Raw genomic sequence first — 27,321 nt, 5'->3', positions numbered from 1 at the left:
CCTTAACGCCGGAATACTGCAGAATTCTTGAGCATAGTCTAAGTTCGTGTATATGAGGGTTGCCCAGAAAACAATGCACCGCATTTTTTTCTTGAACAATTGTTTATTGTACGTCATGATAATCATACACATGAAAGAATACTGTTTTATTTACACACTCTATTTTTCCACGTAATCACCATCCCGTTCTATGGCCTTCCTCCAGCGTGAACTAGAGCGAGTGTGCCCTATCGGTACCCATCCTTGTCCTGGTGGCGGAGCCAGTGGTTCGGTGTGTGGATCACCTCCTCATCGTCCTCAAAATGTGTTCCACGAATGCTTCCGTCCTTGCGAATGAACATCAGCTTGCTGCAACACGTCAGGTGTGACAGCCGTGGATGGTCTTCCCGACCGCTGCAAATCGTGAAGCTCCGCCGAACCGCCTTCTGACGACCTCACCCTACGTGCTTAACTACTAATTGTACTGCCTCTACAGCAGATGCTGCGAAGACTTTGCACAACCGTTTGTGAATATTCCCCACATTTTCCTTCTCTGCAATGAAAAATTTAATGACGGCACGTTGTTTGTAACGTACATCACCCACAGACGCCATTTTGAAACTCCTGCAGCTACGCCATCTGTCGGAAGCAACGGAAACTTGGCGCGCTCACCCAGGAGATTTTAGATAATATATATATGTAACGTTTCGCATTCGTAGCACTATTTTCGGCTGAGAAAAAAGAATGCGGTGCATTACTTTCTGGGCAACCCTCATAATAAATTTCCTTCAGAGAGAGAATTTATATCCACAAATCTACACGGATATAGAAGGTATCGCTCCTGCGGAAATCAGCTAGCCCTTTTCTCGCGCGATATCCTGCGATCGTAGGACGAAGGGGAAGAGGCAGATACTACAGCCGGAAAGCGGTTGACGCAGTGCCACATTCCAGACTGTTAATGGAGGTCGGAGCATACGGAATAGGTTCTCAAATATGCGAGTGTGTCTTAACACTTCTCGATTAATAGAACCCAGTACGTTGCCTTGGACGCTATGTGTTCATCAGAGAGAAGGGTATAGGCATGAATACTCCTGGAATGTGTGATATGACCGCTATTATTCTGTATATACAGGACATAAAAATAAGAAGGAACACTGACAAGTTTCGGGACAGGATCCTTACGCCAAAACAAAAGAGTCTAGTAAACATGTTCTCTAAGTTTCATACGTTAATAGCTGTGACACTCTGAGACTATGAAAAAATTCCCTTCTACTGTAAGGACTTTGGTTTCCATATTTTGGTCGGAAGTAATATGAACCAACACGAGAAAAAAATGTCCAGTAAACGTAGGGTCTAAAGTCCATAATTTAACAGCTGAGAGCAGTTGTTCATCTTCGCTAGTCTGAAATACATCTCTTCTAAATGAAAAGCACAAATTTGATTTTGTTCTACTGAAAAACTGTTCCTAGCTCTTAAGGGTGCATTTTGGAGCCCATGTTTACTAGACCTGTTTTTCTTGTTTTGGTGTAAGAGCTTGTCCCTAAAAGTTGTGGGTGTTTTTTTGGGATACCTGTACAAACAATGTATCGAATAGGGTGAACAGCAGTTTGCGACTGCCCCCTGACGACGTTGTAACGTACTGGAAAGTGTCATCATCGGGAGACTATAGGGGATACAGAATTACTGGAGCAGAATTGTCGGCCGCAGTGGCCGAGCGGTTCTAAACGCTTCAGTCCGGAACCGCGCGACTGCTACGGTCGCAGGTTCGAATCTTGCCTCGGGCATGGATGTGTGTGATGTCCTTAGTTTAGTTAGGTTTAAGTACTTCTAGGTTCTAGGAGACTGATGATCTCAGATGTTAAGTCCCACAGTGCTCAGAGCCATTTGGAGCAGAATCTCAATTTGGTGTGAAGAAAGGCAGCTTACTCTAAATGTAAAGAAATGTAACTTAATGCAGGTATATACGAAAAACCATCCCTTAGTGTTAGACTGCTGTGTTAGTGACATGCTGTTTAATTCAGTCACGTCGATTAAATATCGAGGCGTAACGTTGCAAAGGATAAGTGGGATGAGCATATAAGCTTCGTACATGGAAAGTGAATGGTAAACTTTGCTTTATTGGGAGAGCTCTAGGAAACCTCACCTGTTAAGGAGACCGTGTAGAGAGCACTTACTCGATGCAGTCTTGGATACTGATCGAATATTTGGAATGACCACAAGATCGGGTTAAATACAGACATCGAAGCACTTCAAAGGCGTGCTTTTAGATTTGTTACCAGTAGGTTCGATGGGAATCTGTGGAGGCAGGAAGCGCTCTTTTTGTGAAATACTTTGAGAAAATTTAGAGAACTGGCAATTTGCGACACACCGCAGGACAGTCCTACAGCATCCAGCATATAGAACTGTACACGAAAATTGCAACATCCACTAGGAATGGTCTGGAACACTCCAAAATAGAATAATGTGTTGAACACTGAAACCGTTATGAGTGATTAAGATTACAAAGAGATTGCGTGCATGTAGGCCCAGCAGCGTTCTCTTTTGTGTGCCCGGACAGGCCAGTGTTACGTCACATTGTGTCGGCGCAGAGTTTGTGCATGGAGTATCAACTTCTCCGCATCAGTCCCATACTTTATCGTTATTGGAATAATTTTTTTAAATACATTTCGAAGGAAGTAAACTAGACTAATCTTAAATAAACAAGATCAAAGACAAGATTTGTAGTGAAACAATAGAAGCTCACATGTAGCTGACAGCAAAGCTAACTTTAGACTTCATACAGAAGAGCTTTTATAATTGAGTAATAATCTGTATTACAATTAATTCATTCTGATTAGGCTTTGCATCGTCATAAGCGATCGATGTTACATTTCTGTATTACTACGTTCAATTTAAATATCTTATGCTACATCTAACTGCAGCCACACATCCCTAAATCATTTCTCTACACTTAATCTTTGCATAACAAATACACCAAACATGACTGAGTTACTTACCCACATATCTATTTACAATAGCAAGTAGTTAACTATAAATAATTACCATGCAATAGATTTTCTATATTTATGTGTATATTTGTGTTCAGTGTCTTGTGAAACCCATCGCGAGTGTGTGACTGTGTTGCCTTGCTCGTTTCAGTCAGGCATAAAAGAAAGGTAGCCACACGATGGTTTCAGGGTTTTTTTGGTTCATTGGAGCCTCTTGCGAAAAGTGAAAGCAGCCATAAAAGACTTAGTACTTCAAGTTCACTTTAGTCAGTAAGATGTTGCTGTGGCCAGATTTTGCATAGAAGTATTAAGTATCTGAGACACTCTAGTAACATCTTGTTGTCAGAACATTATAGACACTAAGATGCGGATATTAAATGCATTCATGCTTTTCATTTATAATCAGTAGTCTCTTATATTATATCAACGATTTACAAGCTCAACTAACTTCCGTAAAACTGTTTTAACTAATTAAGTAAGCGCAGTTACAGGACGAGAAGGTAGTAGCAGCTGGCACCGTTTTAGTTTAAGAAGCGTAGTACTTTCTTGGATGACGGTTCAACGTTTTCTAAAACAAGGTTCGTCTAGTTAACGAACCTCTTAAAACCAGTTTTTCATTGGTCTGCTAGCTCCTCTTGCTCAAGACAGATGAAGAAAAATAAACGTACTTTAGGACAAAGAAGTAGTTCAACTGCACGTTAATGTCAGTGAAAATGTTTTGTGCTGGACTGTACTGGAAACAGCCAAAAATTATATCAGATACAAGAGCAGTAATTAATGTCCAGCCATATTACAGTACCTGTTTCAAGTGTTAACATGTTTACGTCCCATAAATAAGCATGCAGAATGTGTGTCTAGCTATTTTGCGTATGCAAACAAATTGAACTCTGACAGCATAGCATTTCCTTAGCGAGCTGATACACGTTCATATTTTCGAAAAGCAGAACAGAAAGTCTCTGTAAATGTCTATGATATTCAATACTCTGATTATGAATGGAAGACAAGACAGCGAGCAAAGAATTTCGAGGTTTACTGCTACGCATCACACAGCACCATCACGAGAAACACACAAATCTATTAAAGTTGCAGATTCCTAATACAGATAAATACCATTTGTTTTGTGTAAAAAACTTTGCAAGGTTGGTACGTTGTAGTATCTGAGTGGTTCAAATGGCTCTGAGCACTATGGGACTTAACTTCAGAGATCATCAGTCCCCTAGAACTACTTAAACCTAACTAACCTAAGGACATCACACACATCCATGCCCGAGGCAGGATTCGAACCTGCGACCGTAGCAGTCGCGCGGTTCCAGACTGTAGCGCCTAGAACTGCTCGGCCACCTCGGCCGGCTATTTGATTGGTCTCTGCGATATTTTTATTCCAAAGAAAAATTAGATTCACATTTAGTTGACTGCACAAAAGTTTGAACCAGTCAATAACGTTATGCCTAGTGGGACGAACAATTTCACAAACAATAGTTAAGCAACAAACTAAAGGTGCCATGTTTTTGATAACATGGAATGCATATTAGAACCAACTGCTGCTTGCAATTGTAGCAACGACTCTGGTTCGCGTCCTGGTTGGATACATTTACCAGCAGAGGCAGCAGTTGGAAGAAATGGTTCACTGAACAGTTCTATTCAATTGGGGAGGGTGTGATTGACTTTTTATTGTAGAACAGAACGATGGAAATACGTCATGAAGAAAAATTCGCGGTTTGCTAAGCAGAGAGCTGCCATGTGTCCCGGGAAACGCTTGAGGGAGGAGATATTACACACAGATGCCATTGCCATTTCACCAGTGCATATTGAAATGCAGTTGTAACGTGAACTGCAGGGCTCACTCTACAGTGCCAGTCACTTTCTACAGTTTGAGCAATTATGGAGGGCATACCTTAATCATGAACACATGCAAACAAAACCGACAGGTAACAACGCAGAAGTTGAATTACATCCGGGTCGGGGGTTTTCTTGGTGCCATCTAATATGGAAAATACAGAGTGCGGCCCGTAAAACCAGCCTGTAAAGTCAACACATGAAATAGATTGGAATGTATTGAATATGATTACTCACTTTCACAGTAGGTGCTGAAAGTGTCCTCTGCCTACTTCAGCACACATGTGAGCACGCTTGAGGAAATTCAGATATATCCTCGTCAGCGCTTGTTAAAGGCGTCCTGGATCCTGGTCTTTAGTTTTCAATTGTGTGAAGATTTGTTTCGTTTACTCTTCCCTTTAAGAGTCCCCACAACTAAAAGTCACAAGTAGACATGTCTGGTGACCGAGGAGGTCACAAGCCTTCCTCCGTGGTGTAAACATCTCATGCATACGGGACAATGATGCAGCTGATGTGTGGCCTGTTGCACCGCCCTGCTGAAAGTAACATAACTGACGCTCCTCTTCTCTGAAGTTTGAGTAAAACTCATCTACGTTTCCCAAATACGCGTCACTGTTCACTGGCGTCTCAAAGAATATCGGCCCCATAACGCGTGTAGCGGAACCAACCTTCTCGTCATGAAGGGTTCCTGGTGGATCGCGTGTAGATTTTCTGTCGAAGAATACCTGTCGTCTTGGGAATGTATGTACGCAGATAGGTTGAACCACGTCTCGTCACTCATGATGGGCCTTAGTGGGTCCAAGACACCACTGGCAACATTTACTAACAGCGAAGAACGGAGACGAACTCTTTTCTGTAGGTCAGGCTCCTTCAGTTCATGCACAACGCTTATCCGGTACAGTTTTAACTTCAGTCCCCTTAAAACACGTCTGCAGGTGGTGATCTGTTCCTGGGAGAATTTTGAAGCAATCCTGTACGCCGCCATTTTTCAATCAATTTCTGTTTGGTGTTTATTTCTGGCTCAGGACGTCCTAGAAATTTCTTCTGAAACAAATTCTTTGTTTTCACAAAATATCCACAGCGACTGAACGCTTCAACAACGGCAACATGCTCGGGTAATGAATACGTCATTATCACACAGTCACACTGACGGCTTCACACAATGAGACCTTTTTCTCAACTAGTTTCGACACGTGCCACTGACTGCAGCTGCAGCTGCCTTACACAACAACAAAGTTCCGCGCAGTGTCGGTACATCAGAAGAAACGGTTTGTTCGTGCTCTACTGTTTGGGCTGCTTCGCTTACGGCAGGCCGGTTTTACGTGCCGCACCCTCTGTAAAAAGTCCTTGCAGTATTGCATCAAGAGTGGAATTGCGGTACAAATTTTCGAGATATCTGATCGCAAATTTTTTTGAAGCGATCACTCATAACGTATGCATTATACTTATACAATGAACTGAAGATAATGAGGACGTATATTCCTGATGATCTACAGTTTAATGTAGTTAATCAAAAGGGGATTTTTTCTTATGAGTGTGTGAGCATCGAATCGCTTTTACTGACAGATCACTTCCGCCAAACTGAAAAATTTCAAAGTTGGTTAACATGCGAAATGGTAACAGAAAACGAATACCGCAAAGTTTGCAGTGCATGGAAGGTATTCAAGTATAAAACAGTACGAGATTATTCTGATTTATATTTGAAAATATATCTTGCTGATATGTTCGAAAATTTTCACAGCCTATGCCTTAAAATGTATGAATTGGATATCGTACCTAATGTTGCTCCACATGGCTTGGAATGAGATGCTCTGCTGAAAATTACTTAAGCGGAATTGCAGCTTATTCTCAGTACTGAACAACTCTAGTTTGTTGAAAGATGCATTAGAGGCAGCGCTGTCCGTTGTTCTTGCAGGCATGCTGTTGCCACCAACCAATTTATGAGCAGTTCCGATGACAAAATGAATAAATCTTAGGTTACGAATGAATATCTCGATGTGAATAGCCTATAGGTGTGGGCAATATTACCTTCAGGGGTCCAACTTTGTATGTATTTTTCCAATGAGTGTTGAAAGTTTTGATTTGGAAAAAGCACGAGATAATTTCGACATATGGTACATTTTAGAAGTGGATCTGGAATATTATGAGAATATTCGCGATTTTTATTCGTAGTTGCCTTCATGTCTAGAAAAAATGTCGCCATCGTCTGACAGTAATAAACTGAAGAAATTATTTTCAACTTTATATGGTAAGAAAAACTGTGTTTACCACTAATATGGAACAATATTTGCAACATGAACTGTCTTTAAAAAAGGTTCACCAGATTTTATGATTTAGACAAGCTCCCAGGATGAATCACACACTGATATCAAAACATAAAAATGCACAAGTGCAAGTACAGATTTAGAGCAACGGTTTTTCAACTTGGTGAATAACAGTGAACTTGGAAAAACCATGTAAAATGTGCGAACGATGCAGCATATAAGGCTAGAGATATCGTAGGAAGGCAGATATGCAGCAGATGCGTTAATTGCCTTACCAAATTTCCAGAGGAGTGTTATTTGTAACGGAAATTTAGTTGACTTTGAAGTAAAGGGCTTCATGTAGCCTTTGTATTAAGAATGGCCATTTTGGACATTTCCAAAACCCTTCTTATCGACTTCTATTATAGAGACATATTAAACAAGTTTCTGGCAAATCATGCAAAACAGTGGAGAGTGCTGATTTTGGAAGGCGGCAGGTTGTCCTGTTTGGAGGTGGCTACGTGTTGGGTACTCCGTCGGAAGTCCCAACGGTACCGGCCGACCGATGTGTCATACTCAGCCCACAGGCGCCACTGGATGCGGATGTGGAGGGGCACGTTGTCACCACACCGCTCAACCGGCTATCGCCAACAGCCACGTCGCAATCAAGTAGTTCCTCAGTTGGCCTCACGAGGGCTGAGTGCGCCCCGCTTGCCAATAGTGCTCGGCAGACTCGGACGCTCAGTGCTTAACATCGGTGATCTGACGGGAGCCGGTGTTACCACTGCGGTAAGGCCGGGGGCCTACATGATGCCTATCCATATGTAAAATTGTCGCTTCTCTCATGCCGTCTCCAATGCTGTTGTTGAACATTCAACGTGCTGGAGCCAGGTCTTAATTCCGCTACGGAAGTACTTCAACGAGATGTACCCGGTGATCAAAAAGTCAGTACAATTTTGAAAACTTGATAAACCATGGAATAATGTAGATCTCTAACTACATTATTCCATGGTAAAAATTGACACACATGCTTAGAATGACGTAGGGTTTTATTAGAACAAAAAAAAACGAAGTTCACAAAAGTCTGACAGATGGCCAGATGGCGCTGGACAGCAAAACGTCAGTAACTGCTACCGTGACGGGTGAGAGGTACCCTGATATGTCCCCAGCCTGGCCGATAAACACCTGCTGGAACGTACGATGTTTATGCAGGATGGCGCTCCACCCCATATTGCTAGACGCGGGAAAGATCTCTTGCGTGAGTCGTTTGGTGATGATCGTGTGCCCAGCCGCCACTTTCGTCATGCTTGGCCTCCCAGGTCCCCAGACCTCAGTCCGTGAGATTATTAGCTTTGGGGTTACCTGAAGTCGCAAGTGTATCGTGATCGACCGACATCTCTAGGGATGCTGAAAGACAACATCCGGCGCCAATGTCTCACCATAACTCTGGACATGCTTTACAGCGCTGTTCACAACATTATTCCTCGACTACAGCTATTGTTGAGGAATAATGGTGGACATATTGAGCATTTCCAGTATATAACATCATCTTTGATTTGTCTTACTTTGTTATGCTAATTATTGCTATTCTGATCAGATGAAGCGCCATCAGTCGGACATTTTTGAACTTCCATATTTTTTTTGGTTCTAATAAAACCCAATGTCATTCCAAACATGTGAGTTGATTTGTACCTCTCTATGTACATTATTCCGTGATTTATTCAATTTTCAAATTTATACTGACTTTTTGATCACCCGGTACTTGCTGCGAGGACGTGTGGCAGTTATTACCAACATATAACTGTAGTTGATGGTGAGCTCCTGTCGTCTGTATCGTGAAATAACTGAGTTGCGCCGAAGGCGAGTGAGCTTTTCACTGTAGGAGGTGTACTGTCCCATTATTTATGTATTAGTTTTACTCGAAATTCCATTTAGTATGCCAGCAGCAACTTAGAGGTGTTTTGGGTGATTTGATTTCCTTTTTATGGCCGGCACTCCGTCATAAACTGCTTGGTCTTTAACCGCCTGAGCTGGCGCACGGTTAAAAGCGTGTGATTCATTCAAATATGGGAAAGACGCAAAACTAATACTTTCTCCTACATGATATCTATGAGTAACTATTTTAAGATACTATTTTGTGTGTGCTAAAATCTTTTTTCTGTTTTAGAGCTATAAAACTTGACTGATTTTATTCCACCTGTGTAAAAATTGTGGAACGACATGTTGCAACTGATGGTAGATGTAACTGTCAGCTTCTAGCAAAATTTTCAAGGCAAAGCCTTGGCGTTCTTGATTGGCATAAAATCTGGGTTGCAATTAAACCTGCACCATTGGAAGACTGTTTGTACTACGCTTAAATACGTGGATTGGTGCAGTCTTTGCTCTAATTATTAGCGCCTGTAAAACAAATTTTGATATTAAACTGTATAATTTAGCTTTTGGTGTTTCAAAGGTTTTTGATGTTAAACTGTCTAATTATTGGCACCTTTATAATAAAGTTTTGTTATTACATCGTTTAATTTGATCTTTAGTATTTTTAAAAGTCTTTTAATAACATTATTGGCACTGTAAATAATTTTTAATGTTATTGATTATTAGTACCTTAAACTATTTAATCCTTTATCATTGGTTTTACATAGTGACGCTTTTTAAAAAATATCCTATTTTAAACTGTTGTCATTTTGTTGCCTTTACAATTTAGTTCAAAATGGTTCAAATGGTTCTGAGCACTATGGGACTTAACTTCTCAAATCATCAGTCCCCTAGAACTTAGAACTACTTAAACCTAACTAACCTAAGGACGTCACACATATCCATGCCCGAGGCAGGATTCCAACCTGCGACCGTGTCGGTCGCGCAGTTTTAGACTGTAGTGCCTAGAACCGCTCGTCCACTCTGGCCGGCTCAATTTAGTAAATGTATGGCTTTATAAAATGTGCTCTGGTTACCAATGTGTGTTTTATATAAATTTGTTTGTGCAGCAGTAAAATTGTAAAAATGTTTCTGCTGAGTCTGGGCCCAGTTGTTTATCACTCCCAGATCCACGCATCCTAACCATTTCAGTTTCGATAGTTCAAGTTTCACTGTTCCCTGTAAATGACAGATACAGTATCCTGATGGCAAATAGAAAAGAAGTTGAATGGTTGAGCGGCGAACCTAATAGAAAATTGTTTGGTCTATGAGCAAACATTTATGCACTCAATGCTGAGGCAGTCTTCTCTTATTACGTTAACCACTGATGATTCTAGGCAATGTGTTTGATTTTAAAGTTCAAACAACTGTGCAATATGTAATTCGGTCAAAGCACTATGTAGTTTCTATTATTAAATAACTCAAACTAGGTTTATTTGTACTGGCTGATAAAGGTTTTATTCTCCTAAATATGATAAATATATTGGCTTCGGGTCGCTACTGCCTGAAAAATGATGATGATAATTGATTTTATTGTAAATTACGCAAATGCCTGAAAATGTAAATAAAGTAAATATCCGAAAACATATAAAATTTATGTGTGTAAGATGTAAATAAATGATTGGAAATTGTAACAGTAATTGCACCTTGGGATCACTACCACCTTTATAAATGAATTGAATTCACAAATTCGTACAAAAAAAACGCACAATGAATTAATTACCCGGATGAGTTGGAAATCGGCAGAGGTAAGTAGAGGTAAAGTGCATGTACAGATAAACAAATGATCACAATTTCAGAAAGTTATTTTTTTGGAGAGATACTGCTTCACTAACTGAGCAAGTGAATATCGCGTTGGTCCACCTCTTGTCTCCGGACACGCCTTCGGCCTGGAATCTCACTGACTGCAGTAGAATTGTATCGTTGATGAGACTCGATCCCTGAGCCCTGATGACCAGCGAAGTCATGTCTGGAGACGTCCCAGACGGCGATGGGAAACGAAACTGACAGTCGCCCGCCATACGCCCCGTCAGCCAAGAGTGGCGGACTGGGGTTTTTTTGTCTTCGCAGCATGAACTGTTTGGTTGTCGCCAGCCGCAACCTTACGGCACAGGCGCCCCCTTACAGCACGATGGTAAGACGACGGTATCCTGAATCCCTTTTTGTTTCCCTTCATGGCACACCATTCTGGGATTACATTTCAGCAAGATGATTGCCGCCCGCACACCGGCTAGTTTTTATTGCTTGTCTCCTTGCTTATAGTACACTACCTCAGCCAGCAAGGTGGCTCTTTGAGAATGTTTGGAGCATTATGGGCAGGGCCCTCCAACTGGTAGCGATTTTGACGATCTAACTCGCCAGTTGGACTGAGTTTGGCGCGATGTCCCTCAGTCGGACTTCCAAGAACTCCATCAGTCAGTGACAAATCGAATAAATGCTTGCACAAGGGCGAGAAATGGACCAACGCGTTATTGACGTGCTGAATTTATTACGCTCTTTCTCTTGAACAAATCGAGTTATTTTAATCATTTGTTTGCTGTACATGTACTTCACATCTAAAGATTTCTGTTCCATTCGGAAAATCTTCGTGGTGCGTCGCTGTTTTTTATTTTTTGCCCCAGAGTGTACATGAAACAAATTGAGGTGTAATAGATGTTTGGATATAGAAAACAATAGCATTTCAGTGCAACCACACATAGTAGGTAAGAGTGAAGCCATCTACAATCTGTGTGTAGGAAGATGTTATGCAGCGGGTTTTCATTCAGTAATCATATTATTATGTTGGTTGTGGAAAGAGCGTGTAAGAAGGAGAAAAGTGTACCAAGCCCTGTCAAAATAAGGCAGTAGCAGGGTCTCAGTCTATTAAAACTGTGGTTTGTCCTTCCATGATATTGAACACAATTTAAACAGTAAAAAATGTCTACTGTATGTCCAACAAACGAATACACATGAAGGTAGAAAAGCGTGAGGGCTGGACATGCCAACGTGACTGCTGCCAACAATTTCTCGGATTGATCACTAAAGGGCGGCTGTAGTGGTCACAAAATTATTGACGATTCTTAGGTGGAGGCGGAAACAAGTGGAAAGAATTATAACTCAAAAAAGACATGCAACTTGGATAAAGCCCAGTGCCCACTGCCGAAACTGCTCACCTCGACTGCCGCCCAAATTAAAAATTCTTGGCACATCAGTACTTGGTTTTTATAGAGATGCATTTGTCACGTGGCAACTTCCCGGCCTCAAAATAGAACCTCATTTGTCACTCGACGAAACTCCGTTCTAGGTCTCAGGGTGTCACAGAATTGCATAGCTGTAACAGCACTGATTCGAATAACGTAAATTAACTATTTCTTCCTCGTTTACTTTTATTTTTATTAACAATTTGTGTTTAAAGACTTGTCTATACATTCTTCATTTCTGTCGTGTTTCTAATTCGTTGCTTTCGCAATAATATCAGCGGTAAGGACGAAGCAGGCAAATCGTTTGGAAAGTCTCAAGACTATCTGTAATGACTCAGGCCAGGAAACAGTCTATTAAAGTTACCGATGCTGGGAACGATGCACATTCCTATACATGTGGTGCGTGTAGAATACATAGTCTATATATGACTGACAATACTAATTTTCCCGTTTCCATTTGAATATAAGTTTCTTATTATCTGTACGCTCAGGTATTCTTGTTTTTGATTTTCAAATTATAGTTACTTTAAGTAAATGTGCTTTATGGAAATTCCCAAAAATCGTATCGGCATCAGTTCCTGTAGTCGCATTCCCTAATTATTTATTCCTAAAACATCAAATGTTTAATTTTTGTTCGTAAACCAAGTTTGAGAATAAATGTTAGTAAGGAATGATACCTCTTGAAACTGATACTTCTTAATTAAAAAGCAAACTAATGTTCGCTGACATTAATAGTTAATTCTACACGCCTGACAGAAGTTCGTATTAAAAAATCGCATTTACCAACGATTCAGTATGTAGCATTTGCAGAACATGTTCCTCTATATGGATCTACTTAAAAGCCAAAATTTTAGTTCTAAATTGATTTTACACATGTTATAACAGTTGTATTTCCGGTATTTGTTGTTGAAAACTGTTTCATAATCCGGCGGTGGATTCCGCAATTGGAGTCAGTATTTCAGCAGTAATTTTATGTAGTAGTCAGTGTTTGGTTCGATCATCGTTTGTCTTCAGCTCAGTGTGCTTTGCAATACGCTGTCAAGATCGAGATACTTAATGAGATTTCTTAATAAAATGTAGTTGGAACCAGAATTAAGTGTACGTAATTAGAAGAACTGCGCGCTTTCTCACGTGTTTGTTGGTTACCGCGAGAATGTTCAAAAAATTTCGGCGTGATCCTCTAAAAGAAAGGTGTAGTGCAAAAATGGAGAGTTTTCCTCACACAATTCCAGGAGCCCACATTCCCATACAAGCTAAGACATATATTAATTTTCTAAAATACATAAAGTACTCCACTAAGAGGGACTGGTGAGAACTGCAGTGTGGGGTCTTGCATTATCCTGCTGGAATACAGCACTTGGTACCCCCCCCCCCCCCCCCCCCACCGTCCCTCACGGATGGTATGTCCATACTGGTGAGATTACAGCATCAGTCAAGCTTACAGCAGATCAGTCCTGTTGGCAGATCCACTCATAACTGGAGGTGTTGAAGGTGCATGACTCTCAGCCGCTGTTTCCCGTTATGTCTCATGGGGGCATCTGCTGTGTGCTGATACCACTATTTGTTTTGGGCATTACTCACAGGAGCGAGATCCAGTACCAGACGCTATCTTCCCCTGAAAGTATTCCGGCAGCCTTCCAGGCAGCTGGTCGTGTGTAACTGAGGTGCGTGCACCGTTCTCATCATGTGCTGAAAGGATGAGTGGTCGCAACACTACGACGCTATGAGTGTCATCGAATGACTTCTAGCGAAATATTTGACTTTTGATGTCGTAAATCTGAGCTGCCATCCTCCTTCATCTTCCCCACGACTCACTGTCACAACTAAACCCTGCATAGAAGTGGCCCTTCACCTGGGTTGACTTCAGGAAACAGATTGCCTTCAGTCTGACCACCACAAACAGAAGTGAGGCTCAGGCATGGACATAGCAAAATGCGACCCAATGTCTCAGTTGACTCTGTTTCACCACCATGCAAGTCTCTGCTGCCTGAGTATAGTGTCAGCGGAAAACGACACTAGAAAGTCTATATCTCAACTCAATTGCAGTACTCTGTTCCTGCCAGTCGGCGGTGACACCCTTACCTGTAACTTCTGTCCAGGTTTCTCCTGTTGTCATCCCTCTATTCGTCACAGCCAGTGGAACAGTCTTCCAGTTTTCTTGTGGAGTGGATCTTCGTCTCACCACACTGTTGTCTTGAGGCCACCTTGTCACCTCTCATTAAGCAGTTACTGCACAAGTGCCAACTATCTGTGCAATGTGTCAGTATATTGCTCCCATGCCATTCATGCCGATGATTCGATCTGTCTCAGAGACTCAAAGATAGCGGTAAGATGCACGTGCACATCCTCTGGCCACGCTGTGTTCCGCTGTTTTTATCTGAGAAGGTCCAGACACTCAAACTACTCTTAATTTGTAGTAATGGATATTTTTGTTTTAGTTGCAATACTGCAGATACGTTCGTGAGAGGATGAAAGTTTAATAAAGATGTAAGGTGGCAGCTTGAATAAATATCAATTTCGCACCTTACATGAGAGATTTTATAAGTCGTAACAAGTAGATGAATATGTCACCTGACATACTTTGGTGATAATGAGCGGATATGTGTGTGAAAATGCACAATATGTAATACAAAGGAATGACACTCAATTCGATGGTATTAACACACCGAAAACAAATCCTGCATTTCAATGAGCCAAAGGTAAAAAAAGCTTTTGGAGGTAACGTTTTAGTTTCCTTTCTTTAAAATGGTTTGAACTGTGTTGGGGGATACCTTCAATGAGGTGCCTACATGGCTGTGGAGAAATGGCAATCTATTCTTCCTCAAGAGACGAAACGAGAAAGTGTACCAACGTTAGCGTGGTCAACCATGGGAAATTCGCTCATGACTGGGTACCCTTCACAGCTATGAGCACTGTTTCATCTTCACTCTGTGACCTACATTTCTTCTATGCTTGCCACTTTGCGGTGGAGATAGTATGAAACAAAACAAGAAGGAAAAAAAGGTCCAGTAAACGCTGGATCTAAAATGAAAATTTCTTCAGTAGGACTGACGTTGAAAGGCTCGTATAAGGAGAAAGCCACGTACTTTGCATAATATAGGAACATTTTATAACCCGATTTAACTTGTATTATAGAACAATTTAGAGAAATACCTTGTCTGCCACTTATATCATGGCAAATTTTATTTATAAAAATAGTTTGTCGACTGTATTTGTAGTGTATCGATTTATTGAGACATAATCCTCCATAGCACGAGTTTATTAATCGTTTTCGCAACACATCAGTTTCAGATACTTTAACTTCGTTAGATTCATTTGTAAAGCTTGGACACATGGAAAGATACATAGTTTTTGAGCATTGTGTAAAGTAGTGCACCGTGGGCAGAACAGCAGCAGCGGGGAGAGTCAGTCATAGTCGAGTCTTGGGCGAGATGTGACGGTGATTGGTTGGATTAACTGAGGAGTTCCTTATCAGAGCAAGTGGCTCCCTTTTGAAGATGAGAAACTGATAGTCGAGTCTTGGGCGAGATGTGACGGTGATTGGTTGGATTAACCGAGGAGTTCCTTATCAGAGCAAGTGGCTCCCTTTTGAAGATGAGAAACTGATAGTCGAGTCTTGGGCAAGATGTGACGGTGATTGGTTGGATTAACTGAGGAGTTCCTTATCAGAGCAAGTGGCTCTCTTTTGAAGATGAGAAACTGATAGTCGAGTCTTGGGCAAGATGTGACGGTGATTGGTTGGATTAACTGAGGAGTTCCTTATCAGAGCAAGTGGCTCCCTTTTGAAGATGAGAAACTGATAGTCGAGTCTTGGGCAAGATGTGACGGTGATTGGTTGGATTAACTGAGGAGTTCCTTATCAGAGCAAGTGGCTCCCTTTTGAAGATGAGAAACTGATAGTCGAGTCTTGGGCAAGATGTGACGGTGATTGGTTGGATTAACTGAGGAGTTCCTTATCAGAGCAAGTGGCTCCCTTTTGAAGATGAGAAACTGATAGTCGAGTCTTGGGCAAGATGTGACGGTGATTGGTTGGATTAACTGAGGAGTTCCTTATCAGAGCAAGTGGCTCCCTTTTGAAGATGAGAAACTGATAGTCGAGTCTTGGGCAAGATGTGACGGTGATTGGTTGGATTAACTGAGGAGTTCCTTATCAGAGCAAGTGGCTCCCTTTTGAAGATGAGAAACTGATAGTCGAGTCTTGGGCGAGATGTGACAGTGATTGGTTGGATTAACTGAGGAGTTCCTTATCAGAGCAAGTGGCTCCCTTTTGAAGATGAGAAACTGATAGTCGAGTCTTGGGCAAGATGTGACGGTGATTGGTTGGATTAACTGAGGAGTTCCTTATCAGAGCAAGTGGCTCCCTTTTGAAGATGAGAAACTGATAGTCGAGTCTTGGGCAAGATGTGACGGTGATTGGTTGGATTAACTGAGGAGTTCCTTATCAGAGCAAGTGGCTCCCTTTTGAAGATGAGAAACTGATAGTCGAGTCTTGGGCAAGATGTGACGGTGATTGGTTGGATTAACTGAGGAGTTCCTTATCAGAGCAAGTGGCTCCCTTTTGAAGATGAGAAACTGATAGTCGAGTCTTGGGCAAGATGTGACGGTGATTGGTTGGATTAACTGAGGAGTTCCTTATCAGAGCAAGTGGCTCCCTTTTGAAGATGAGAAACTGATAGTCGAGTCTTGGGCAAGATGTGACGGTGATTGGTTGGATTAACTGAGGAGTTCCTTATCAGAGCAAGTGGCTCCCTTTTGAAGATGAGAAACTGATAGTCGAGTCTTGGGCAAGATGTGACGGTGATTGGTTGGATTAACTGAGGAGTTCCTTATCAGAGCAAGTGGCTCCCTTTTGAAGATGAGAAACTGATAGTCGAGTCTTGGGCAAGATGTGACGGTGATTGGTTGGATTAACTGAGGAGTTCCTTATCAGAGCAAGTGGCTCCCTTTTGAAGATGAGAAACTGATAGTCGAGTCTTGGGCAAGATGTGACGGTGATTGGTTGGATTAACTGAGGAGTTCCTTATCAGAGCAAGTGGCTCCCTTTTGAAGATGAGAAACTGATAGTCGAGTTTTGGCAAGATGTGACGGTGATTGGTTGGATTAACTGAGGAGTTCCTTATCAGAGCAAGTGGCTCCCTTTTGAAGATGAGAAACTGATAGTCGAGTCTTGGGCAAGATGTGACGGTGATTGGTTGGATTAACTGAGGAGTTCCTTATCAGAGCAAGTGGCTCCCTTTTGAAGATGAGAAACTGATAGTCGAGTCTTGGGCGAGATGTGACAGTGATTGGTTGGATTAACTGAGGAGTTCCTTATCAGAGCAAGTGGCTCCCTTTTGAAGATGAGAAACTGATAGTCGAGTCTTGGGCAAGATGTGACGGTGATTGGTTGGATTAACTGAGGAGTTCCTTATCAGAGCAAGTGGCTCCCTTTTGAAGATGAGAAACTGATAGTCGAGTCTTGGGCAAGATGTGACGGTGATTGGTTGGATTAACTGAGGAGTTCCTTATCAGAGCAAGTGGCTCCCTTTTGAAGATGAGAAACTGGAAATGGAGAATAGCTAAGGATTGAATACAATCAGAGAAAAGAATTTTGGAACTTAATTTTGAAGCAGAAATGTCTCAGAAGGTATTTGTCGTATTGCTTTGCTTGCATTTAGCAATTATGGTAGTTTATTAATTTTCGTTTTCAATGATTTCAAGTTTCGCGTAAAGGATACGGTTTATCAGTCCTATGTCCAAGATGTTAGCATCCACTTCTGTTAGTTTAAAGCCTATTTTGATTAATAATTTAAAAGTAAAAGTGATACCAGTTTTATACTTCATTAATACGATTTATCAATCCTATGTCCAAGATGTTAGCATCCACTTCTGTTAGTTTAAAGGCTATTTTGATTAATAATTTAAAAGTAAAAGTGATACTAGTTTTATACTTCACTAATGCTTAGTGTCTGTGATAGGCTTAAAAAGAATGAGTAATTTCATTAAAAGGAATTTAAATGTTATATCTGCAATTTTGAGAAACTTAAATAACTTTGGATGTCATTTTACTTTTCATTTAGTCATCCTCCCCCTTATCATAAATGACATCCAATTTGAACACATTTTGAATGAAATGAGTACTAAGAGCATTGTTAACAAATAAAAAGGTCGAATGGAATCGAATGGATAGGGTGTTGTCTTTCATGACAAATAAGTGATAGCATGTAGCACAGAGCTTACCCTTCCATCTTCCAAAATAAAATAATTTTCATTTTAGCTGATAATTCCCGCAATTTCCCATCATTAAATATTTTTCATAAGATACTTTCAAGATGTTACACGGTATCGAAGATGAACATAATCTCATAGCTCTTAAGGTAAGCATTTTATAGGCCATGTTTATTGGACCTCTTTTTCCTGTCGTGACTTTGTCCATAATACAACGTCTGAAATTTTGTCGGTGAAGTTATGGTTCATTCTATGTAAGGAGACTGACTACGAGCCATACGACGAAAGGAAAGTGCATGCTTTACCAAGCGTCGCAAACGCATGCAAGTAGGCGTGCTAAGAAACATAAGGAGATTTTGTTGGACTATAATAATCTGTGACAGGAAAAGTCATTTAAGCAAGTAGAAAAGGTTAAACGCGATACAAGAGAAATTTGTCTTTTAAACGCTGTACTCAACGAAAGCACAGTCACTTCGAATCCAACTACTAAGACATGTACAATCTTCATGTGTACTGAAAGCAGTCCTGTAGTCCGTTTTGGACCTACTGACCTCGAGGTCAATGCAACGCGCATAAGTTTGCTTGATGGAGCAAAATCGCACAAATACTTGTTTATTGGACTGATAGTGTAATTTCATGTCAAAAAGTATCATACGTGGCTATGGAATATACGAAAAACCCTACATAAAATAAAAGTAATTGTATCAACATTAAGAGTGAAAGATAAAATCCACTATTAACCACAAAGGAGAGAGCGGACAGGCGGAAAGAACACACTGCAAGCCATACCAACGGGGAGGGACTGTCAGATAGAAGAAAAACCAGACACCACGTGGAAGACAGAGCATCCAGTATTAGAGTCAGAGTTTAACAGAGCTTTGGAAAACTTGCGACCAAATATGTCAGAAGGCACAGATAACATTTCTTCGGAAATTCTAAAATCATTGGCTAGAAGTGACAATCAAACGACTATTCAAGTTTGTCTGCACAATGCATAAATCTAGAGACGTAGATAGCATTTCTTCGCAATTTCTAAAACCATTTGGGGCGAAGTGGTAACCAAACAACTTTTCATATTCGTCTGCAGAATCTATAAGTCTAGAGACGTGTCACCGAACTTTCGCAAGAATATCATCCACACAATCCTGAAGATAAGAAGGGCATATAACTGCGAGATCTATCGCACAATAGCGTAACGGGTCATGCACCCAAGTTCCCGACAGTATTAATACACACAATAATGAAAATGAAATTGAAGATATATTAATTTCACTATGAGAAAACTAATGGCACCAGAGAGGCGTTTCTGACATTACGATTAATAATGGAATCAAGACGTGTTCCTCTGTTCTCATCCGTCGGAAGGACACCAAACAATGTTCTAAGAACTTATAACACTAGTATTAGAGGAAATCGAGTTAACTATTCTTCTGCCTCAGTTACCTGTCACAGGGACCTTGACAATAAAAGGGAGTCGGGATGCTTTCCGAGGCATATAGCTTTTCTCCTCACACTGTAACGAATTGGGTAGCATGACTAACAAGCAGACAACAGGGCCATCGGATTTTTGTATTTTTTTATATTTTTATTGTACGTGAAGTTCAGAACTTAAATAACAATAAATTAAATCATTCGGTTCAGTTCTCAAAAATTCTCGCCAATGCCGGACCAACCCGCGACAGAGATGGAGCAAGTCCCTAGCAATCCATCATGAGCGAAAAATTAGTTTAATATTCTGCTCTTGGTATGCAAGACGTATCAATATTAAGCTGATAAGAACTGATACTACAATCTGATCGAAGTTTTCAGAGTGCTTTCGCCTGCTCCTCAAGTAAGTCTATAGAAAGGTCCCAGAACTGCTCTCATTAATAAACGGTCACAACGCCCATATAGTACTAGGAACAGAAAGTTGGCTGAAACCAGACGTAAACAATAATGAAATCCTAAACTCGGATTGGAATGTATACCGCAGAGATAGGCTGGACAGTGAAGGGGGAGGCGTGTTTATAGCGATAAGAAGTGCAATAGTATCGAAGGAAATTGACGGAGATTCGAATTGTGAAATGATTTGGGTGAAGGTCACGGTTAAAGCAGGCTCAGACATGGTAATTGGATGTCTTTATAGACCCCCGGGCTCAGCAGCTGTTGTGGCTCAGCACCTGAAGAATAATTTGGAAAATATTTCGAGTAGATTTCCCCACCATGTTATAGTTCTGGGTGGAGATTTTAATTTGCCGGATATAGACTGGGAGACTCAAACGTTCATAACGGGTGGCAGGGACAAAGAATCCAGTGAAATATTTTTAAGTGCTTTATCTGAAAACTACCTTGAGCAGTTAAACAGAAAACCGACTCGTGGCGATAACATATTAGACCTTCTGGTGACAAACAGACCCGAACTATTTGAATCAGTTAATGCAGAACAGGGAATCAGCGATCATAAAGCGGTTACTGCATCGATGATTTCAGCCGTAAATAGAAATATTAAAAAAAGGTAGGAAGATTTTTCTGTTTAGCAAAAGTGACAAAAAGCAGATTTCAGAGTACTTGGTGGCTCAACACAAAAGTTTTGTCTCAATTACAGACAGTGTTGAGGATCAGTGGACAAAGTTCAAAACCGTGGTACAATATGCGTTAGATGAGTATGTGCCAAGCAAGATCGTAAGAGATGGGAAAGAGCCACCGTGGTACAACAACCGAGTTAGAAAACTGCTGCGGAAGCAAAGGGAACTTCACAGCAAACATAAACATAGCCAAAACCGTGCAGACAAACAAAAATTACGCGAAGCGAAATGCAGTGTGAGGAGGGCTATGCGAGAGGCTTTCAATGAATTCGAAAGTAAAGTTCTATGTGCTGACTTGGCAGAAAATCCTAAGAAATTTTGGTCTTATGTCAAAGCGGTAGGTGGATCAAAACAAAATGTCCAGACACTCTGTGACCAAAATGGTACTGAAACAGAGGATGACAGACTAAAGGCCGAATTACTAAATGTCTTCTTCCAAAGCTGTTTCACAGAGGAAGATTGCACTGTGCTTCCTTCTCTAGATTGTCGCACAGTTGACAAAATGGTAGATATCGAAGTAGACGCCAGAGGGATAGAGAAACAATTAAAATCGCTCAAAAGAGGAAAGGCCGCTGGTCCTGATGGAATACCAGTTCGATTTTACACAGAGTACGTGAAGGAACTTGCCCCCCTTCTTGCAGCGGTGTACAGTAGGTCTCTAGAAGAGCGAAGCGTTCCAAAGGATTGGAAAAGGGCACAGGTCATCCCCGTTTTCAAGAAGGGACGTCGAACAGATGTGCAGAACTATAGACCTATATCTCTAACGTCGATCAGTTGTAGAATTTTGGAACACGTATTATGTTCGAGTATATTGTCTTTTCTGGAGACTAGAAATCTACTCTGTAGGAATCAGCATGGGTTTCGAAAAAGACGGTCGTGTGAAACCCAGCTCGCGCTATTCGTCCACGAGACTCAGAGGGCCTTAGACACGGGTTCACAGGTAGATGCCGTGTTTCTTGACTTCCGCAAGGCGTTTGACGCAGTTCCCCACAGTCGTTTAATGAACAAAGTAAGAGCATACGGACTATCACATCAATTGTATGATTGGATTGAGGAGTTCCTAGATAACAGAACGCAGCATGTCATTCTCAATGGAGAGAAGTCTTCCGAAGTAAGAGTGATTTCAGGTGTGCCGCAGGGGAGTGTCATAGGACCTTTGCTATTCACAATATACATAAATGACATAGTGGATGACATCGGAAGTTCACTGAGGCCTTTTGCAGATGATGCTGTGGTGTATCGAGAGGTTGCAACAATGGAAAATTGTACTGAAATGCAGGAGGATCTGCAGCGAATTGACGCATGGTGCAGGGAATGGCAATTGAATCTCAATGTAGACAAGTGTAATGTGATGCGAATACACAGAAAGATAGGTCCCTTATCATTTAGCTACAAAATAGCAGGTCAGCAACTGGAAGCAGTTAATTCCATAAATTATCTGGGAGTACTCATTAGGAGTGATTTAAAATGGAATGATCATATAAAGTTGATCGTCTTTAAAGCAGATGCCAGACTGAGATTCACTGGAATAATCCTAAGGAAATGCAATCCGACAACGAAGGAAGTAGGTTACAGTACGCTTGTTCGCCCAAGGCTTGAATACTGCTCAGCGGTGTGGGATCCGCACCAGGTGGGATTGATAGAGGAGATAGAGAAGATCCAACGAAGAGCAGCGCGCTTCGTTACAGGATCATTTAGTAATTGCGAAAGCGTTACGGAGATGATAGATAAACTCCAGTGGAAGACTCTGCAGGAGAGACGCTCAGTAGCTCGGTACGGGCTTTTGTTAAAGTTTCGAGAACATACCTTCACCGAAGAGTCAAGCAGTATATTGCTCCCTCCTACGTATATCTCGCGAAGAGACCATGAGGATAAAGTCAGAGAGATTAGAGCCCACACAGAAGCATACCGACAATCCTTCTTTCCACGTACAATACGAGACTGGAATAGAAGGGAGAACCGATAGAGGTACTCAGGGTACCCTCCGCCACACACCGTCAGGTGGCTTGCGGAGTATGGATGTAGATGTAGTAGATGTAGATGTAAGGATAATTTTTTTTCGACAAAAAGCGCGGCCCTGTGATGGAATGTTCGCCTGCCATGTAAGCGTTCTGGACTCGATTCTGGCCAGAGCAAATTTTTAAAGAAAGTTGGAAGCTCTACCAACATTTCCGTGAACCGAAAATCCATAAAGATGGAAAAAAATAAAAAATCTGCAGCACTCGAAAGTGCTAATCGCTCAATCGCTGGTTCGAGTCCCGTTTTGATCATTATTTTTTTTTTTTGTTCAGCTCGAACACCTGCATATCTTAAATATAAAACTCATCAAGTTAACAAAAATATAATTGGTATTTTCATGAAAAATGTGCGTCTTCTTATTTCTAATTACATATTGTACACAAAAATCCAATTACCGATGGAAATTAAAAATTCTTAAATAGTGGTCTTTTACAAAAGATTGTTAATAAAATTTGTTTAAATTAAACATACAAATTAGTTTCTTTCGTTCTTATCTATTTTACGTTTCCCGGAAATGTTTGTAAGACAAGCATTTTTGTTTAAAAATTCTCACCGACTGGGGATCGAAGATAAGACGCCTACATGGCGGACTAGCACTCCACCACAAAGGGGCGCTGCCTGTCGAAACAAATCGACCATCAAAACTGGTAACAGAGACAGGGAATCGTGTGGCATGTTCTGGATGCCTTGTCCGAAAATGACCTTGAGCCGATAGTTAGAGAACCAACTCGTGAGGGTAAAATGTTAGACCTTCTGGCAACAACCAGACCTGAACTTATAGAATCAGTTAACGTAGAGGAAGCTAACAGTGATCATAAGGCTGTGACATCATATATGACGACGTGTCCTACAAGGAATGTTAAGAAAAGTTGGAATATATATTTGCTCAGCAAGGGTCACGGGACTGAAATTTCAGAATATTTCAGCAGTAAGCATCAAATATTCGGTGATAAGGACGAAGATATAGAGAACAAATGGAAAAAAAATTCAAATGCATCGTTCAATATGCCCTAGAAAAGTATGTTCCGAGTAGGGATTTAAGGAACAGTTTAATAGCTGTGTTAGAAAAGGGCTACGTAAACAAAAAGGACTTCATCTCAAATTCAAGAGTAGTAAAAACCTAGCTGACAAGCAAACTTTGAACGAAGCAAGAATGAGCTTAAAGAGAGCAATGAGAGAAGCGTTCAATGAATTCGAATGTAAGACGCTGTCAACCGACCTGAGTAAAAACCCTAAGAGATTTTGGTCGTATGCAAAATCAGTAAGTGGGTCAAAATCATCTATTCATTCCCTCAGCGACCACACCGGCACCGAAACGGAAGATAACCGAGAGAAGGCCGAAATACTGAATTCGGTCTTCCGAAGTTGTTTCATCGCGGAAGATCGTAACACTGTCCCCCTTTCAATCGTCGTGCGAACGTCGAAATGGCAGATACAGATAACCGATCGCGGAACTGAAAAGCAGTTACAATCGCTTAGTAGTGGAAAGGCTTCAGGACCAGATGAGATACCTATAAGAGTCTATAAAGATTATGAATAGAACTTGCTCCCCTTCTAGCAGTAATTTATCGCAATTCGCTAGAGCAACGAAAGGTACCTAACGACTGGAAAAAAGCGTAGGTCACTCCTGTTTTTAAGAAATACCGTAAGACAGATCCACACAATTATAGACCTATATTGTTTACGTCAATCTGTTGCAGAATTATGGAACATGTTTTATGCTCAAGAATTATGACGCTCTTGGAAAATGAAAAGCTCCTGTATAAAAACCAACATGGATTCAGCAAACAGAGACCCTGCGAAAGTCAGCTCGCTCTGTTCCTCCATGAGATCCACAGCGCTGTGGACAACGGCGCTCAAGCTGATGCCGTGTTCCTTGATTTCAGTAAGGCATTTGTCACCGTCCTGCGTTGCCGTTTAATGAAAAAACTTCGAGCTTACTGAGGATCGGAGCAGACTTGCGATTGGATTCAAGACTTTCTTACAGATAGAACTCATCACGTCGTTCTTAACGGAACTAAAGCGACAGATGTAAAGGTAATATCCGGAGTACCACAGGGAAGTGTGATAGGACCGTTGCTGTTCACAATATATAGGTAAATGATCTAGTAGAAGACGTCGGGTGCCCTTTAAGGCTATTCGCGGATGATGCAGTTTATACCAAAGTAGCAACGCCCGAAAATAGTAAGACTTTGCAGAACGACCTGTAGTGAATTGATGAATGGTGCAGACTCTGGCAGTTGACCCAGAACGTAAATAAATGTTACATATTACGCATACCTAGGGAAAGAAATCTACTACTGTACAGCTACACTACTGATGAAAAACAGCTTGAGACAGCGTCTGCCGTAAAATATCTAGGCGGAGTTATCCAGAGCGACCTTAACTGGAATGACCATATAAAAAAGATAGTGGGAAAAGCAGACACAACAGTCAGATTCATCGGAAGAATCTTATGGAAATGTAACTCATCGACGAAATAAGTGTCTTATAATGCCCTTGTTAGCCCGATTCTTGAGTATTGTTCATCTATTTGGGATCCCTATCAGGAAGGACTGATAGAGAAGATAGAGGAGATCCAAGGAAGAGCGGCGCGTTTCGTCACGGGATCGTTTAGCTGGCGAGGGACCGTAACGTAGATGGTAAACAAACTCCTCTGGCAGACGTTACAAGAGCGACGTTGTGTATCACAGAGAGATTTACTACAGAAATTTCGGGACAGCACTTTTCAGGAGGAGTCAGACAACATATTACTTGCCCCCCCCCTCCCCGCCCCCCTCCACATACACACATCTAGCATATTGACCACGAGGAGAAAATCGAGAAATTAGAGGCAATACAGAGGCTTACCAACAATAATTCTTCCCACGCACTATTCGCGAGTGGAACAGGGTTCAAGGGATCAGATAGTGGTACCGAAAGTACCCTCCGCCACACACCATTAGATGGCTTGCGGAGTATGACGTAGATGTAGATGTAAGGTAGTAAAAACGTTCAGAAAACTTCAAAGTCGATTTTCTAGAGAATTTTTGTAAGTTGCATTGAACTGCCGTTGGTAACTGATACCTGGGTTCTGAACTTCACGTATCATGAATATAAATAAGTACAAAAATCCGACTGCTGCGTGATCTCCTTGTAAGATCGGTATGACGTACCCGCTACCGTGTACTTTGGAGTTTGCAAAACTAACTCCTCGGCAGGCTTAAGGGCTGTCTACCAGCCGCCGTGTCGTCCTCTGCCTTGCGGTGCCATGAGTACATCTACATCTACATCTACATCCATACTCCACAAGCCACCTGACGGCGTGGGGCGGAGGGTACCTTGAGTACCTCTATCGGTTCTCCCTTCTATTCCAGTCTCGTATTGTTCGTGGAAAGAAGGGTTGTCGATATGCCTCTGTGTGGGCTCTAATCTCTCTGACTTTATCCTCATGGTCTCTTCGCGAGATATACGTAGGAGGGAGCAATATACTGCTTCTCGAAACTTCAACAAAAGACCGTACTGAGCTACTGAGCGTCTCTCCTGCAGAGTCTTCCACTGGAGTTTATCTATCATCTCCGTAACGCTTTCGCGATTACTAAATGATCCTGTAACGAAGCGCGCTGCTCTCCGTTGGATCTTCTCTATCTCTTCTATCAAACCTATCTGGTACGGATCCCACACTGCTGAGCAGTATTTAAGCAGTGGGCGAACAAGCGTACTGTAACCTACTTCCTTTGTTTTTGGATTGCATTTCTTTAGGATTCTTCAAAGAATCTCAGTCTGGCATCTGCTTTACCGACGATCAACTTTATATGATTATCCCATTTTAAATCACTCCTAATGCGTACTTCCAGATAATTTATGGAATTAACTGCTTCCAGTTGCTGACCTGCTATATTGTAGCTAAATGATAAGGGATCTATCTTTCTATGTATTCGCAATACATTACACTTGTCTACATTGAGATTCAATTGCCATTCCCTGCACCATACGTCAATTCGCTGCAGATCCTCCTGCATTTCAGTACAACTTTTCATTTTTGCAACCTCTCGATACACCACAGCATCATCTGCAAAAGGCCTCAGTGAACTTCCGATGTCATCCACCAGGTCATTATGTATATTGTGAATAGCAGCGGTCCTATGACACTCCCCTGCGGCACACCTGAAATCACTCTTACTTCGGAAGACTTCCCTCCATTGAGAATAACATGCTGCGTTCTGTTATCTAGGAACTCCTCAATCCAACCACACAATTGGTCTGATAGTCCATATGCTCTTACTTTGTTCATTAAACGACTGTAGGGAACTGTATCAAACGCCTTGCGGAAGTCAAGAAACACGGCAGCTACCTGGGAACCCGTGTCTATGGCCCCTGAGTCTCGTGGACGAATAGCGCGAGCTGGGTTTCACAC

At 41.5% G+C, this 27,321-nt stretch overlaps 1 protein-coding gene and 1 pseudogene across 2 annotated transcripts in view; both read right to left on the bottom strand.

Annotated features, from left to right (window-relative positions):
- LOC126285325 (L-dopachrome tautomerase yellow-f2-like) overlaps nucleotides 1–27,321 on the bottom strand; it is a 497,699-nt gene that overhangs the window by 458,097 nt on the left and 12,281 nt on the right. The gene's annotated exons all lie outside the window — the stretch shown is intronic.
- Nucleotides 19,969–20,148, bottom strand: LOC126285642 (U2 spliceosomal RNA; annotated as a pseudogene).

The sequence above is a fragment of the Schistocerca gregaria genome, chromosome 8, assembly GCF_023897955.1.
Source record: "Schistocerca gregaria isolate iqSchGreg1 chromosome 8, iqSchGreg1.2, whole genome shotgun sequence".
Classification (NCBI taxonomy): domain Eukaryota; kingdom Metazoa; phylum Arthropoda; class Insecta; order Orthoptera; family Acrididae; genus Schistocerca; species Schistocerca gregaria.
The sequence above is the reverse complement of the archived record's forward strand: the minus strand, read 5'-3'. Positions and strand labels throughout refer to the sequence as shown.